At 39.8% G+C, this 13,645-nt stretch overlaps 1 long non-coding RNA gene across 1 annotated transcript; it reads right to left on the reverse strand.

Annotated features, from left to right (window-relative positions):
• Positions 1–13,023: 13,023 nt before the first annotated feature.
• Positions 13,024–13,376, reverse strand: LOC117594264. Its single transcript, XR_004575628.1, has 2 exons — positions 13,285–13,376; positions 13,024–13,165 (listed from the first exon to the last, which is right to left on the reverse strand). It is a non-coding gene; the product is annotated as an uncharacterized LOC117594264 (long non-coding RNA).
• Between the last annotated feature and the right edge of the window lie 269 nt (positions 13,377–13,645).

Raw genomic sequence — 13,645 nt, forward strand, 5'->3', positions numbered from 1 at the left:
TATACCAACCGGTTAGCAGTGCAGTTGGACCAATCCTCAGCCCCTGGCCTCCAACATTTATATCAACCTGTTAGCAGTGCAGTTGGACCAGTCCCCAGCCCCTGGCCTCCAACATTTATATCAACCAGTTAGCAATGCAGTTGGACAAGTCCTCAGTTCCTGGCCTCCAACATTTATATCAACCAGTTAGCAATGCAGTTGGACCAGTCCTCAGCCCCTGGCCTCCATTATTTATATCAACCAGTTAGCAATGCAACTGGACCAGTCCTCAGCCCCTGGCCTCCATTATTTATATCAACCAGTTAGCAATGCAACTGGACCAGTCCTCAGCCCCTGGCCTCCATTATTTATATCAACCAGTTAGCAATGCAACTGGACCAGTCCTCAGCCCCTGGCCTCCAACGCCACACTGTTTAACATTTATATCAACCAGTTAGCAATACAGTTGGACCAGTCCCCCAAAATTAACCAGAATAATTGCATTAAAAAAAAAGCCCAAATGCCAGGAAAATTGACACCTCTTTACATTAATAAGCACCATCATAAAACACAATGCACTACACCTACTTAATTACAGCAACTTTGGAATGGCTGTGAATGCTCTAAAAGAACCAGAAACCAGGCAAGCCTAGTTCAGCTGGCCCGCAATAGGATATGGCACCACTTGTCTCTATCCTGAACAAATCCTCTTTTGCCACTGGCCGTTTTATTAGTTAATTGGCCATTCGTGAATGACATTGATACAGTTAAACTGACTAACGTTTCTTACTAAGTTTACTTCTCCCACAAAAAGCGGCTATGTATTGCGTTTGCCACTGGCCATTTTAACATCGTCTTAGCCAGTAATAAGTTTAACCGGTATTTACTAACTTATTGGAATAGGCAATTGCTAGCGAGACTGAAGATGAACTATTCCATTCCAGAAACAGTTGCAATATAACCGTATACAGTTTCAGGTTAGCCAGCAAAGTTTTTGTCAGTACAGAATAATTCACAATGCGTACTTCACTTCGCCTGCGAGGAGACACAAACTCGGGACCTATAGTTCACAAGTCTGCTTCTCTAACCACTACGCTATTTAACAAGGGGTAGACAGTTAGTCAGTCACTCAGTCACTCAGTAAGAGACATTCGTTTTTCTTAGCCTGCTCCACTTCCGCGGTCCGGCAAAAAGCTCGTATATCTCTCTATGCAGTAAGACAAAAGTTTTATAAGATAAATATTCCGAATAAATTTGTTGCAAAATATTTAATAGTGTCATCAAGTCACCATAGCTATAAAAAATGGGACAAAAACCCAATTGAGACTAAATACAGAATTCTGTAGAATTATTCTTAATATCCAAAGGAAAACACCCACATGTAGAGCAGATTTTTTATATACACCCAAAAAAAGTAAAATCTTTTTACTGTCAAAGATGTGAAGCAGAGACAGCTCCTTACAAAGTACAGACTCAGTGACCACACCATAGCAATTGAAAAGGAAGCCACAAAAGATCCTGGTAATCCAGAGTATGTGGTCACTGCAGGACAGATGAGATGGAGACAGAGATGCACTTTCTCCTGAAATGTGATAGAGACACCTCCATAAGAGAGAAATATTTTGAAACATTCTGTAATTTAATACCACAGTTTTAAGAATTGGACGACAAAACTAAATTACAAATTATTATTGGAGAGGGACCTATAGCAAATATTTCAGCCAGATTTGTTCACATTTGCCACACCCTGAGGAACAATCCCGTGAACACAAAACACACACACACATTCACAATACATTTTATTTATTTTAAACATGATTTTAATGATAATTGTATGGATCTTTTTGTTATTACATTGTAAAATGCTTTGGCAACATTGTTGAAAATTGCAACATTCATGCCAATAAAGCCCATTGAATTTAATTGGTAGATAGACAGATAGATAGACAGAAATAGTTAGACAGATGTAGATAGAGATAGATAGACAGAGATAGTTAGACAGAAATAGTTAGACAGAGATAGATTGACAGAAGTAGGTAGAGATATATAGACAGAGGTAGACAGAGATAGGTAGACAGAGATAGATAAATACACAGTGGTAGATGAACTGCTGAGGGGAAATGTGCATTCTCTTGGTTGAAAATATAGAAAGACCTGGCAGCTGACTATGTCCTGACCTGTCATTACAAAAGAGAAACAACAGCAACCAGAATTTAGATGATTGATTATTCTTATTTATTTATGTTTATTCTCTGTAAAACTGTCAATATTATTTGGTATACTGAATTTAGTTATTTTTGTGATTGTGATTTTATATTTTGATTGTATTTATTTATGTGCTGTATCACTATTGATACCTGAACAGTGGCAACCATCCATTCATGCCAATAAAGCACCTAGTGAACTGATAGACAGAGATTGAGAGAGATAGACAGAGATTGAGAGAGATAGACAGAGACAGAACCAGTAAGAAGGCGGGTGACAGAGAAAGAGTAGAGGGAGAGGTAGAGAGAGATAAGACAAAGACAGAGAAACCTGCCCCAGAGGACCTACACAGACTGCAGCTCTACCAGACCACCCCCACTGTAACCAATTCATTTTACAGGACCCTATAGAGGAATGCTAATATGGTATATACCAGACCTACCCCAGTCAATTCAATTAATTAGAACAGGAGACCATTTTATATCTGGTAATAAATATTAAAGTAAATATCATCAACAGATAAAAATGTCCTCCTGTGTCCTTCCAGCAGTAAAGCACCTCCCTCCTACCATAACATCTTCCTGGGTTCTCCTTGCAGTACAGCTCCTCCATCCTACCATACCATCCTCCAGGGTTCTCCCTTCAGTACAGCTCCTCCATTCTAGTTAGGAATTATATAAAGTGTTCCTCCAGTAAAGCAGAAGTGAAAGACTGTTCTCTGTTATATTTTCAGGTTGTCACACTGCTAAGCAGAGCTAAGGACAATGTTCTGACATTCAATGTTATAATATGATTTATCTTGGGGAATAATGTGCAGCCAAAATACTGTCAATTCACAATTAAAAACAGACTGATCAATTCAATTAAATACAAAACATTACAAAGCATTAAAACAGTAAAGGGTTTTCTGTGTGTGTGTGTGTGTCTGTGTCTGTGCTGACATTAAACAGAACTCTCTGCTAAAATACAAACTAGATTATGAGGCAGCCATGAGTTGGAGCCGTACTCTCCCTCTCTGACTACCTCCCTCTCTGACTCTCCCTCTCTGAATCTCTCCCTCTCTGACTCTCCCTCTCTGTCTCCCTCCCTCTCTGACTCTCTCCCTCTCTGACTCTCTCCCTCTCTGACTCCCTCTCTCTGTACTAATTTTTGTTGCCAGCGGTTTAGACATCAATGGCTGTGTGTTGTGTTATTTTGAGGGGACAGCAAATGTATACTGTTAAACAAGCTGTACACTCACGACTTTACATTGCAACAAAGTGTCATTTATTCAGTGTTGTCACATGAACAGATATAATCAAATATTTAAAAATATAACTACCAAACATAATACTACTACACATATAACTACTATTCATAATACTACTACACATATAACTACTAAACATAATACTACAACACATATAACTACTATTCATAATACTACTACACATATAACTACTAAACATAATACTACAACACATATAACTACTATTCATAATACTACTACACATATAACTACTATTCATAATACTACTACACATATAACTACTAAACATATAACTACTAAACATAATACTAAACATATAACTACTAAACATAATACTACAACACATATAACTACTATTCATAATACTTCTACACATATAACTACTAAACATAATACTACAACACATATAACTACTATTCATAATACTACTACGCATATTACTACTAAACATATAACTACTAAACATAATACTACTAAACATATAACTACTAAACATAATTCTACTACACATATAACTACTATTCATAATACTACTACACATATAACTACTAAACATAATACTACTACACATATAACTACTATTCATAATACTACTACACATATAACTAGCATAGCATCATCTTCCGCTTATCCGGGGCCGGGTCGCGGGGGCAGCAGTCTAAGCAGGGATGCCCAGACTTCCCTCTCCCCAGACACTTCCTCCAGCTCTTCCGGGGGGACACCGAGGCGTTCCCAGGCCAGCCGGGAGACATAGTCCCTCCAGCGTGTCCTAGGTCTTCCCCGGGGTCTCTTCCCGGTGGGACGGGACCGGAACACCTTCCCAGGAAGGCGTTCCGGAGGCATCCGAAACAGATGCCCAAGCCACCTCAGCTGACCCCTCTCGATGTGGAGGAGCAGCGGCTCTACTCTGAGCTCCTCCCGGGTGACCGAGCTTCTCACCCTATCTCTAAGGGATCGCCCAGCCACCCTGCGGAGAAAGCTCATTTCGGCCGCCTGTATCCGGGATCTTGTCCTTTCGGTCATGACCCAAAGCTCATGACCATAGGTGAGAGTAGGAACGTAGATTGACCGGTAAATCGAGAGCTTCGCCTTGCGGCTCAGCTCTTTCTTCACCACGACAGACTGATACATCGACCGCATTACTGCAGAAACTATCAACCAACACATATAACTACTATTCATAATACTACTACACATGAAACAATATGTTGCCCTTCTGAAAAATACACACTTCACAGGAATAACAATTTCACAGAAATAGACACTTTGCCGAAATAAGCACCTCACAGAAATAAAAACTTCACAGAAATAAACACTTCACAGTGCGTTTTGTGTTAATTGAGGACACTTGTATTAACGTTTTGTAAATGTTTACACATTAAAAAAATGTGTTTAAGCATTTAACCACTGTTATTCTGTGATTCTTTTAACGACTATTACAAAAACTGCTGTTGAAAATATTGAAGAGAATATTGAAGACAAGATTAGCATTATTTCAGCTGAATTAATATCCAATCAAAAGTTCTGGAACATGATAAAGAGTTGCTGTCACAAACTGTTTCGCTTTTAATTGACAAATACTCTCTCTTTCTCTCTCGCTCTCTCTCTCTCTCTCTCACACACACACACACACACACTTTTTTCTTGTCCCACAAAAGTGGATTAAACTGTAGAATGACCTTAGGCTTGAATGCCTCATGCTCTTGAATGAATTAAGCTCTGCTGGAGGTTTCAACTGAAGAAAAATTTGTCTGGTTTTGATATATGATTGTATGTTTGTTTGCTTTTTAAAACATTTTGAATGGTCTATATTTTATATGTTATTATGTTTTCAACTTTTATTATGTTTCCTTCATCATGTACATTGAGGCTGCCTGGTTACACTTTATACTGAGAGTCCCAATATCCATTTGAAGAGTTTTATAGATGGTAATACTATCAACAAACTTTAAACAAACTATTGGTTGATAAACAACTTCTTAATAACGTTAAGGTTAGGTTTAGAATAAGGTTGAGGTTAAGGGTTTGGGTTAGGGTTAGAATAAGGTTGAGGTTAAGGGTTTGGGTTAGGGTTAGAATAAGGTTGAGGTTAAGGGTTTGGGTTAGGGTTAGAATAAGGTTGAGGTTAAGGGTTTGGGTTAGGGTTAGAATAAGGTTGAGGTTAAGGGTTTGGGTTAGGGTTAGAATAAGGTTGAGGTTAAGGGTTTGGGTTAGGGTTAGAATAAGGTTGAGGTTAAGGGTTTGGGTTAGGGTTAGAATAAGGTTGAGGTTAAGGGTTTGGGTTAGGGTTAGAATAAGGTTGAGGTTAAGGGTTTGGGTTAGGGTTAGAATAAGGTTGAGGTTAAGGGTTTGGGTTAGGGTTAGAATAAGGTTGAGGTTAAGGGTTTGGGTTAGGGTTAGAATAAAGTCTAGGGTTAACATATAGGTAAGGGTTAGGGTTAGTAAATAGTTAGTTAAAATGTTACAGATAATCAGTAGACAATCTGTAAAACATCTACAGGTACACTTTTGGGACTCTCAAAATAAAGTGTTACCGGCTGCCTAATACTGTAATAACTTATTTTATTAGCTAGATTGTTTAAGTAAAGGGAAAACAATGTTGGGTTTGGACACAGGCTTGTTCGGTTGGAAGAAGGTTTTAGGGTTAGGAACTGGGACCACAAAGACAAAGAAAAGTGAGAATTGTTTGTATGAATGATACATTAAAATGTTGTTCTTTTGGACATTTTATATTAAAACACTGAACTTCCAAATCAATTATTAGAAGGTGGTATTGGTTTTCTGCTCAGAAATATCTTGAAGAAATAATATTAATAATAATAAAACCATTGAAATGTGCTATGTGCTGTGACGTGGAAGCTTCTTGTTCCTCCTGATGAAAGAAATTGCCCTTTTGAGGACTTTATTACCATTATCACTGTTGGCTTCCACTTCTACAGTTGATGTTAGATGTTCTGTTGAAGGATCATTGTTCAGGTTGTGAATCTAAAGGAAATTAAAAACCAAAAGCCATTCTATAGGATTAAAAGGCTGTCTTTCCAAACTCAGCAATTAAACAAGCAGGGGAAAGCTACCGAAAGGCAAAAATCACTTTGAAGGAGCTACAGAGTTCAGCGGCTGGGAGTGGAGTAATGGTGAACCAGTCAATCATATCAAGAGCTCTGTGTAAAACTGTACTACATTGGAGGGTGGCAAGAAAGAACTCTTTACTCAAAAAGTACCATCTAAAAACATTTCAGTGACGCAACTCTGATTAGAAAATATTTTTTTGTTCAGAATAGACCAACATTAAGCTTTTTGGCCAAAGTGCCATGTGTAGCGGTGACATAACTCTACCAATGCTTCAATATCTTCCATCCCTGGAGTGAAGTATGGGGTTGGGGGTGGCAGATGGCATCCAAACTGACCTGGGCACTAAAGCATCCAAACAGACCTGGGCACTAAAGCATCCAAACAGACCTGGGCACTAAAGCATCCAAACAGACCTGGGCACTAAGACATCCAAACAGAGGTGTGTGTTGTATATAGGGGTTAGTGTTATGTAGAGGGATAAGTGTTAGATAGAGAGGTGTGTGTTGTATATAGAGGTTTGTGTTGTATATAGGGGTTAGTGTTATGTAGAGGGATAAGGGTTAGATAGAGAGGTGTGTGTTGTATATAGGGGTTAGTGTTATGTAGAGGGATAAGGGTTAGATAGAGAGGTGTGTGTTGTATATAGGGGTTAGTGTTGTGTATAGAGGTTTGTGTTGTATATAGGGGTTAGTGTTATGTAGAGGGATAAGGGTTAGATAGAGAGGTGTGTGTTGTATATAGGGGTTAGTGTTATGTAGAGGGATAAGGGTTAGATAGAGAGGTGTGTGTTGTATATAGGGGTTAGTGTTATGTAGAGGGATAAGGGTTAGATAGAGAGGTGTGTGTTGTATATAGGGGTTAGTGTTGTGTATAGAGGTTTGTGTTGTATATAGGGGTTAGTGTTATGTAGAGGGATAAGGGTTAGATAGAGAGGTGTGTGTTGTATATAGGGGTTAGTGTTGTGTATAGAGGTTTGTGTTGTATATAGGGGTTTGTGTTATGTAGAGGGATAAGGGTTAGATAGAGAGGTGTGTGTTGTATATAGAGGTTTGTGTTGTATATAGGGGTTAGTGTTGTATATAGAGGTTTGTGTTATGTAGAGGGATTAGTGTTAGATAGAGAGGTTTGTGTTATGTTAAGGTTTGTGTTATACAGAGTAGTTTGTGTTATATACAGATGTTAGTGTTATATAGCAATTTTAATGTTAGAAGTTAGTGTTATTTAGAGAGGGTAATATTATATATAGAGGTTATTTTTAGATGTTAGTGTAAAATAGAGAGGTTAGTGTAATATAGAGAGGATAATGTTATTTATAGATGTTAGTTTTATATATAGGTTTTGGCTATATAGAGAGATTGTGGTTATAGAGAGGTTATATGGAGAGGGGATGGTTATAGGAGGAGTTGGAGGAGTAGGATAAGTCTAGAAGGAGATGGAGGACATCGAGGATGGGAATAGAAAACAAATCCTATCTCTCTCCCATTTCTCCATCAATCTGTCACCATGGTAACCCTGACCTGCTCTGTCTGGACTGTTTCACCTCCGGCTCCAGACCACTGTGTTTGGAGAGCAGACCCACACGCTTTAACAGTCAACACTATCCTGGGTTAAACAGTACAGACCCACACGCTTTAACAGTCAACACTATCCTGGGTTAAACAGTACAGACCCACACGCTTTAACAGTCAACACTATCCTGGGTTAAACAGTACAGAACAGACCCACACGCTTTAACAGTCAACACTATCCTGGGTTAAACAGTACAGAACAGACCCACACGCTTTAACAGTCAACACTATCCTGGGTTAAACAGTACAGAACAGACCCACACGCTTTAACAGTCAACACTATCCTGGGTTAAACAGTATAGTACAGACCCACACGCTTTAACAGTCAACACTATCCTGGGTTAAACAGTACATGTCAGTACAGAACCTCCATACAAACCTACAGGTCAGTACTGAGTCCCACAACTGCAAGTGGGTACTGATATCCTCTCCTGGAAAGGGTCACAGTGTCACTGCATGAAGTGGTACTTGCAGCCCATTCAGGTTGCACAGGTAGACCAGCTCTTCCAGGAGGGCACATCCATACGTGCCGTCACAAGAAGGTTTGCTGTGTCTCCCAGTTCAGTCTCAAGAGCATGGAGGAGACTCCAGCAGACGGGCCAATGCATGAGGAGAGCTGGACAGGGCCGTACAGGAACGTGGGGGCCAGACACACTACTGGGTCACATTATAAGTTGCCTTCATTAAATTCACGCAAGTTAGAACAGCCTGTGATTTCAATAGTTTTGAATCCAGCCCTCAGACGGTTGGTGATTTTGGTTTCCATTGATTGTTGTTATGTCATCTTGTTCTCAACAAATTACACAACGTACAGTAAAGATTTTGATCTTTAAATTATTTCCTTCAAGATTCGGTGTGTGATTTATGTTCCCTTAATTATTTTGGAGCAGTGTATTTAATTTAAAAACACAACTACAGTATGTGTGACCTAGTCTCATTTTCTGCACTTTTCTCTGACTTTCAGCACTTTCTTCCTCTCTTCTGTCTCCACCCTTTCTTGAATTTGTCTTTGACACTCCAGCTGGTGGCTGAGTGAGTGTGTGTATCTGAGTGTTCCTGTTTTACTATCTGATGTGTCTGTGTTTGTTTATGTGTGACTGTGTGAAGGATGTCAGATGCTGTTGGCATCTTGGTAAAGGAAAGAGTAGGAGGGCAAATGAATAAAACATCACCCTCTCTCCTCTTTACTACTCATTCTTCTACTAACTTCTCTCCTCTTCCACTTTCCCCTTCTCGCTCCTCCTCCTTTCTTCTTCTACTCTTGACCACCTTTCTCCCCAGTTCACCTCTTAACTTCAATCAGAAGTACAACAGGTTTTGAAGAGAAAGGTTAGTTAAGCAAATTGAGACGGGTGAAGAGGTCACTCCTGTATATAGACTGTCTGGAGAAGAGGTCACTCCTGTATATAGACTGTCTGATGAAGAGGTTAATTCTCTATACTGACTGTCTGGTGAAGAGGTCACTCCTGTATATAGACTGTCTGGTGAAGAGGTCACTCCTGTATATAGACTGTCTGATGAAGAGGTCACTCCTGTATGTAGACAGTCTGGTGAAGAGGTCACTCCTGTATGTAGACTGTCTGGTGAAGAGGTCACTCCTGTATATAGACTGTCTGATGAAGAGGTCACTCCTGTATTTAGACAGTCTGGTGAAGAGGTCACTCCTGTATGTAGACTGTCTGGTGAAGAGGTCACTCCTGTATATAGACTGTCTGATGAAGAGGTCACTCCTGTATGTAGACTGTCTGGTGAAGAGGTCACTCCTGTATGTAGACTGTCTGATGAAGAGGTCACTCCTGTATGTAGACTGTCTGATGAAGAGGTCACTCCTGTATGTAGACTGTCTGATGAAGAGGTCACTCCTGTACATAAACTGTCTGGTGAAGAGGTCACTTCTGTATATAGACTGTCTGATGAAGAGGTCACTCCTGTACATAAACTGTCTGGTGAAGAGGTCACTCCTGTATGTAGACTGTCTGGTGAAGAGGTCACTCCTGTATATAGACTGTCTGATGAAGAGGTCACTCCTGTACATAAACTGTCTGGTGAAGAGGTCACTCCTGTATGTAGACTGTCTGATGAAGAGGTCACTCCTGTATATAGACTGTCTGGAGAAGAGGTCACTCCTGTACATAGACTGTCTGATGAAGAGGTTAATTCTCTATACTGACTGTCTGGTGAAGAGGTCACTCCTGTATATAGACTGTCTGATTAAGAGGTCACTCCTGTACATAAACTGTCTGGTGAAGAGGTCACTCCTGTACATAAACTGTCTGGTGAAGAGGTCACTACTGTATATAGACTGTCTGATGAAGAGGTCACTCCTGTACATAAACTGTCTGGTGAAGAGGTCACTCCTGTATATAGACTGTCTGATGAAGAGGTCACTCCTGTATATAGACTGTCTGGTGAAGAGGTCACTCCTGTATATAGACTGTCTGGAGAAGAGGTCACTCCTGTATATAGACTGTCTGGTGAAGAGGTCACTCCTGTATGTAGACTGTCTGGTGAAGAGGTCACTCCTGTACATAAACTGTCTGGTGAAGAGGTCACTCCTGTATATAGACTGTCTGGAGAAGAGGTCACTCCTGTATATAGACTGTCTGATGAAGAGGTCACTCCTGTACATAAACTGTCTGGTGAAGAGGTCACTCCTGTATATAGACTGTCTGATGAAGAGGTCACTCCTGTACATAAACTGTCTGGTGAAGAGGTCACTCCTGTACATAAACTGTCTGGTGAAGAGGTCACTCCTGTACATAAACTGTCTGGTGAAGAGGTCACTCCTGTACATAAACTGTCTGGTGAAGAGGTCACTCTTGTACATAGACTGTCTGATGAAGAGGTCACTCCTGTATATAGACTGTCTGGTGAAGAGGTCACTCCTGTATGTAGACTGTCTGGAGAAGAGGTCACTCCTGTAAATAGAATGTCTAGTGAAGAAGTGGCCGCTGTATTAAGACTATTACTAAGGTGGTAAGTGGTAAGTTGCTGCGGAACAATGCTGAGATAAGTGGTTAGTTACTAAGATTATTTGTTAGTTACTACAGTTAGTTACCAAGGTTAGTGGTTAGTTACTAAGGTTAGTGGTTAGTAACCAAGGTTATTGTCTAGTTACTAAGGTTAGTAGTTAGTTACCACAGTTAGTTACCAAGGTTAGTGGTTAGTTACTACGGTTAGTTGTTAGTTACCACAGTTAGTAACCAAGGTTAGTGGTTAGTTAATAAGGTCAGTGGTTAGTAACTGAGGTAAGTGATTAGTTACTACAGATAGTTACCAAGGTTAGTGGTTAGTTAATAATGTTTTTGGTTAGTTACTGAGGTAGGTGGTTAGGTACTAGTTTGTTACCAAGGTTAGTGGTTAGTTACTAAGTTTAGTGGTTAGTTACTACAGTTAGTTACCAATATTAGTCTTCATTATTAAGGTTAGTGTTTGTGACTAAGCTTAGTAGTTAGTTACTGAGGTTAGTGGTTAGTTACTGAGGTTAGTGGTTAGTTACTGAGGTTAGTGGTTTGTAACTAAGGTTAATGATTGTTACTAAGGTTAGTGGTTAGTTGCTAAAAATAATATTTGTAACTAAGGTTAGTGGTTAGTTACTAAAATTGATATTTGTAACTAAGGTTAGTAGTTAGTTACTAAGGTTAGTGTTTGTTACTAAGGTTAGTGGTTAGTTACTAAAATTAATATTTGTAACTAAGGTTAGTGGTTTGTTACTAAGGTTTGTGTTTGTTACTAAGCTTAGTGGTTCGTTACTAAAGTTGTTTTTTGTTACTAAGGTTAGTGTTTGTTACTCAGGTTAGTCTTAGTTACTGAGGTTAGTCTTTGTAACTAAGGTTAGTGTTGGTTACTAAGATTAGTCTTTGTTATTAAGGTTAATGTTTGTTACTGAGGTTAGTGGTTCATTACCAATGTTAGTCTTTGTTACTAAGGTTAATGTTTTATACTAAGGTTTGTGGTTAATCAGTAAGGCACACCTCTCCTGTTTTCCATGATGTTCCAGAGATGGAGTGGCTCTAGGATGATTACAGCCTGTCCATAATGAACAGGTTCAGGTTGCTCATTCTCTCTATTAACCTCTGTGATTTTGTCTGAGTGTTGCACCTGTTCCGGTCATGAAAGACTATTCAGACCCAGAGACACACACACACATACAGACAAACACACATACACACAAACACAAATTCACACAAACAAACACAAACACACACACAATCATATACACACAGTCGCACAGATACATACACATACATACAGATGTCTACTCATCTTTCTTCTTATCTGTCTACTCAGTAATCTCTTCTCTCATCTGTCTTGTCTTTGTCCTTCTTCTCTTCTACTCATTTACTCCACTCCCTTCTCTTTCATATCTTCTCGTTTTCCCCTCCCCCTCTCCTGCTCCTATGCTCTCAGTGTAGGTATGCATTTACAGACGGTGCTTCTCTCTAACTGAAATCATTGACACAGAGCTGCAGAGCTCAGAACTGATGATCTCCATGGAAACAGAGTTGTGGCCATTGTGTCCAATGGAGAGACCATAGCGGAACATCAGAATTACATAACCATTAGTAGAACATTGCTTTCCTGGACTCTCCTCTGTGGAAATACTCTTTTCATCACAATGCTTTCTCTCTCTTGCTATTAATTATAGTAGGTGAACAGGTGTTCAAACATACACACACACACAAAATACGAAGGCAAGAAAAACAAACACAGAAAGAGAAATAAAAAATCACTAGACATGGAAGTGGAGAGATAAAAACTACAGATGAAAATATAGAGAAAGATTTTAAGCTTTGGAAATGTAGAGAAATAAAGATAACTAGAAAATAGGAATAGAGAAAAATAGAGATGGAAATAAAAAGATAACTAGAGTTGGAAATAGAGAAATAGCTAGAAATGTTAGAGTACGTCTGACCCAGAACGCAGAGAAATCACACAGACCACGTAAGGTAGGTTAAAAAAAAAGGTTTTAATGGAGAGCCAGGGTACTCCGAGAAAACTGTGTAGGCAGGTCCGAAGCTGGGGGAGAGCTGACGGCGAAGGCTGGTGGTGAGGCCAGGAGCTAGTAGGCGCAGCAGAGGAAGCAGCAGGTCTGAGCAGGTAACAGGAGAGAAACACAGGGTAAGTACAAACTCAGGGAACAAAGGCAAAATAGAGCACACGAGAATACACGGACGATAATAGCAAGTAATAGCACTGAGAGCCAAGTACCACATGGGTAGTAGATAACGAACTGGCGCCGAAGAGGTGATCAGCCCGGGTTTAAATATTGCTGGAGTGAATCATGTGGATGAGGTGCAGCTGCGAAGAATGGCTCTGCAGTGAAGACTCTGCCACGCCCCTTGCCCTACTGAACACACCCCCAGCACTCCAGGTGAAAAAACAAAACAGGGACCGAACCACCTGACTCAGGGCGGAGGGGAAGCAACCCGTAACAAGAAATGGAAATAGAAAGATAACAAGAGACGAAAATAGAGAGATAGTTAGAGATGGAAATAGAGAGATGGTTTTAAACAACATGACAGCATCTCAACCAAAACATTCAATCAGTCAAAATAAACCAAATTATAAA

The sequence above is a fragment of the Esox lucius genome, chromosome 3 (genome assembly GCF_011004845.1).
Source record: "Esox lucius isolate fEsoLuc1 chromosome 3, fEsoLuc1.pri, whole genome shotgun sequence".
In the NCBI taxonomy this organism is placed as follows: Eukaryota; Metazoa; Chordata; class Actinopteri; order Esociformes; family Esocidae; genus Esox; species Esox lucius.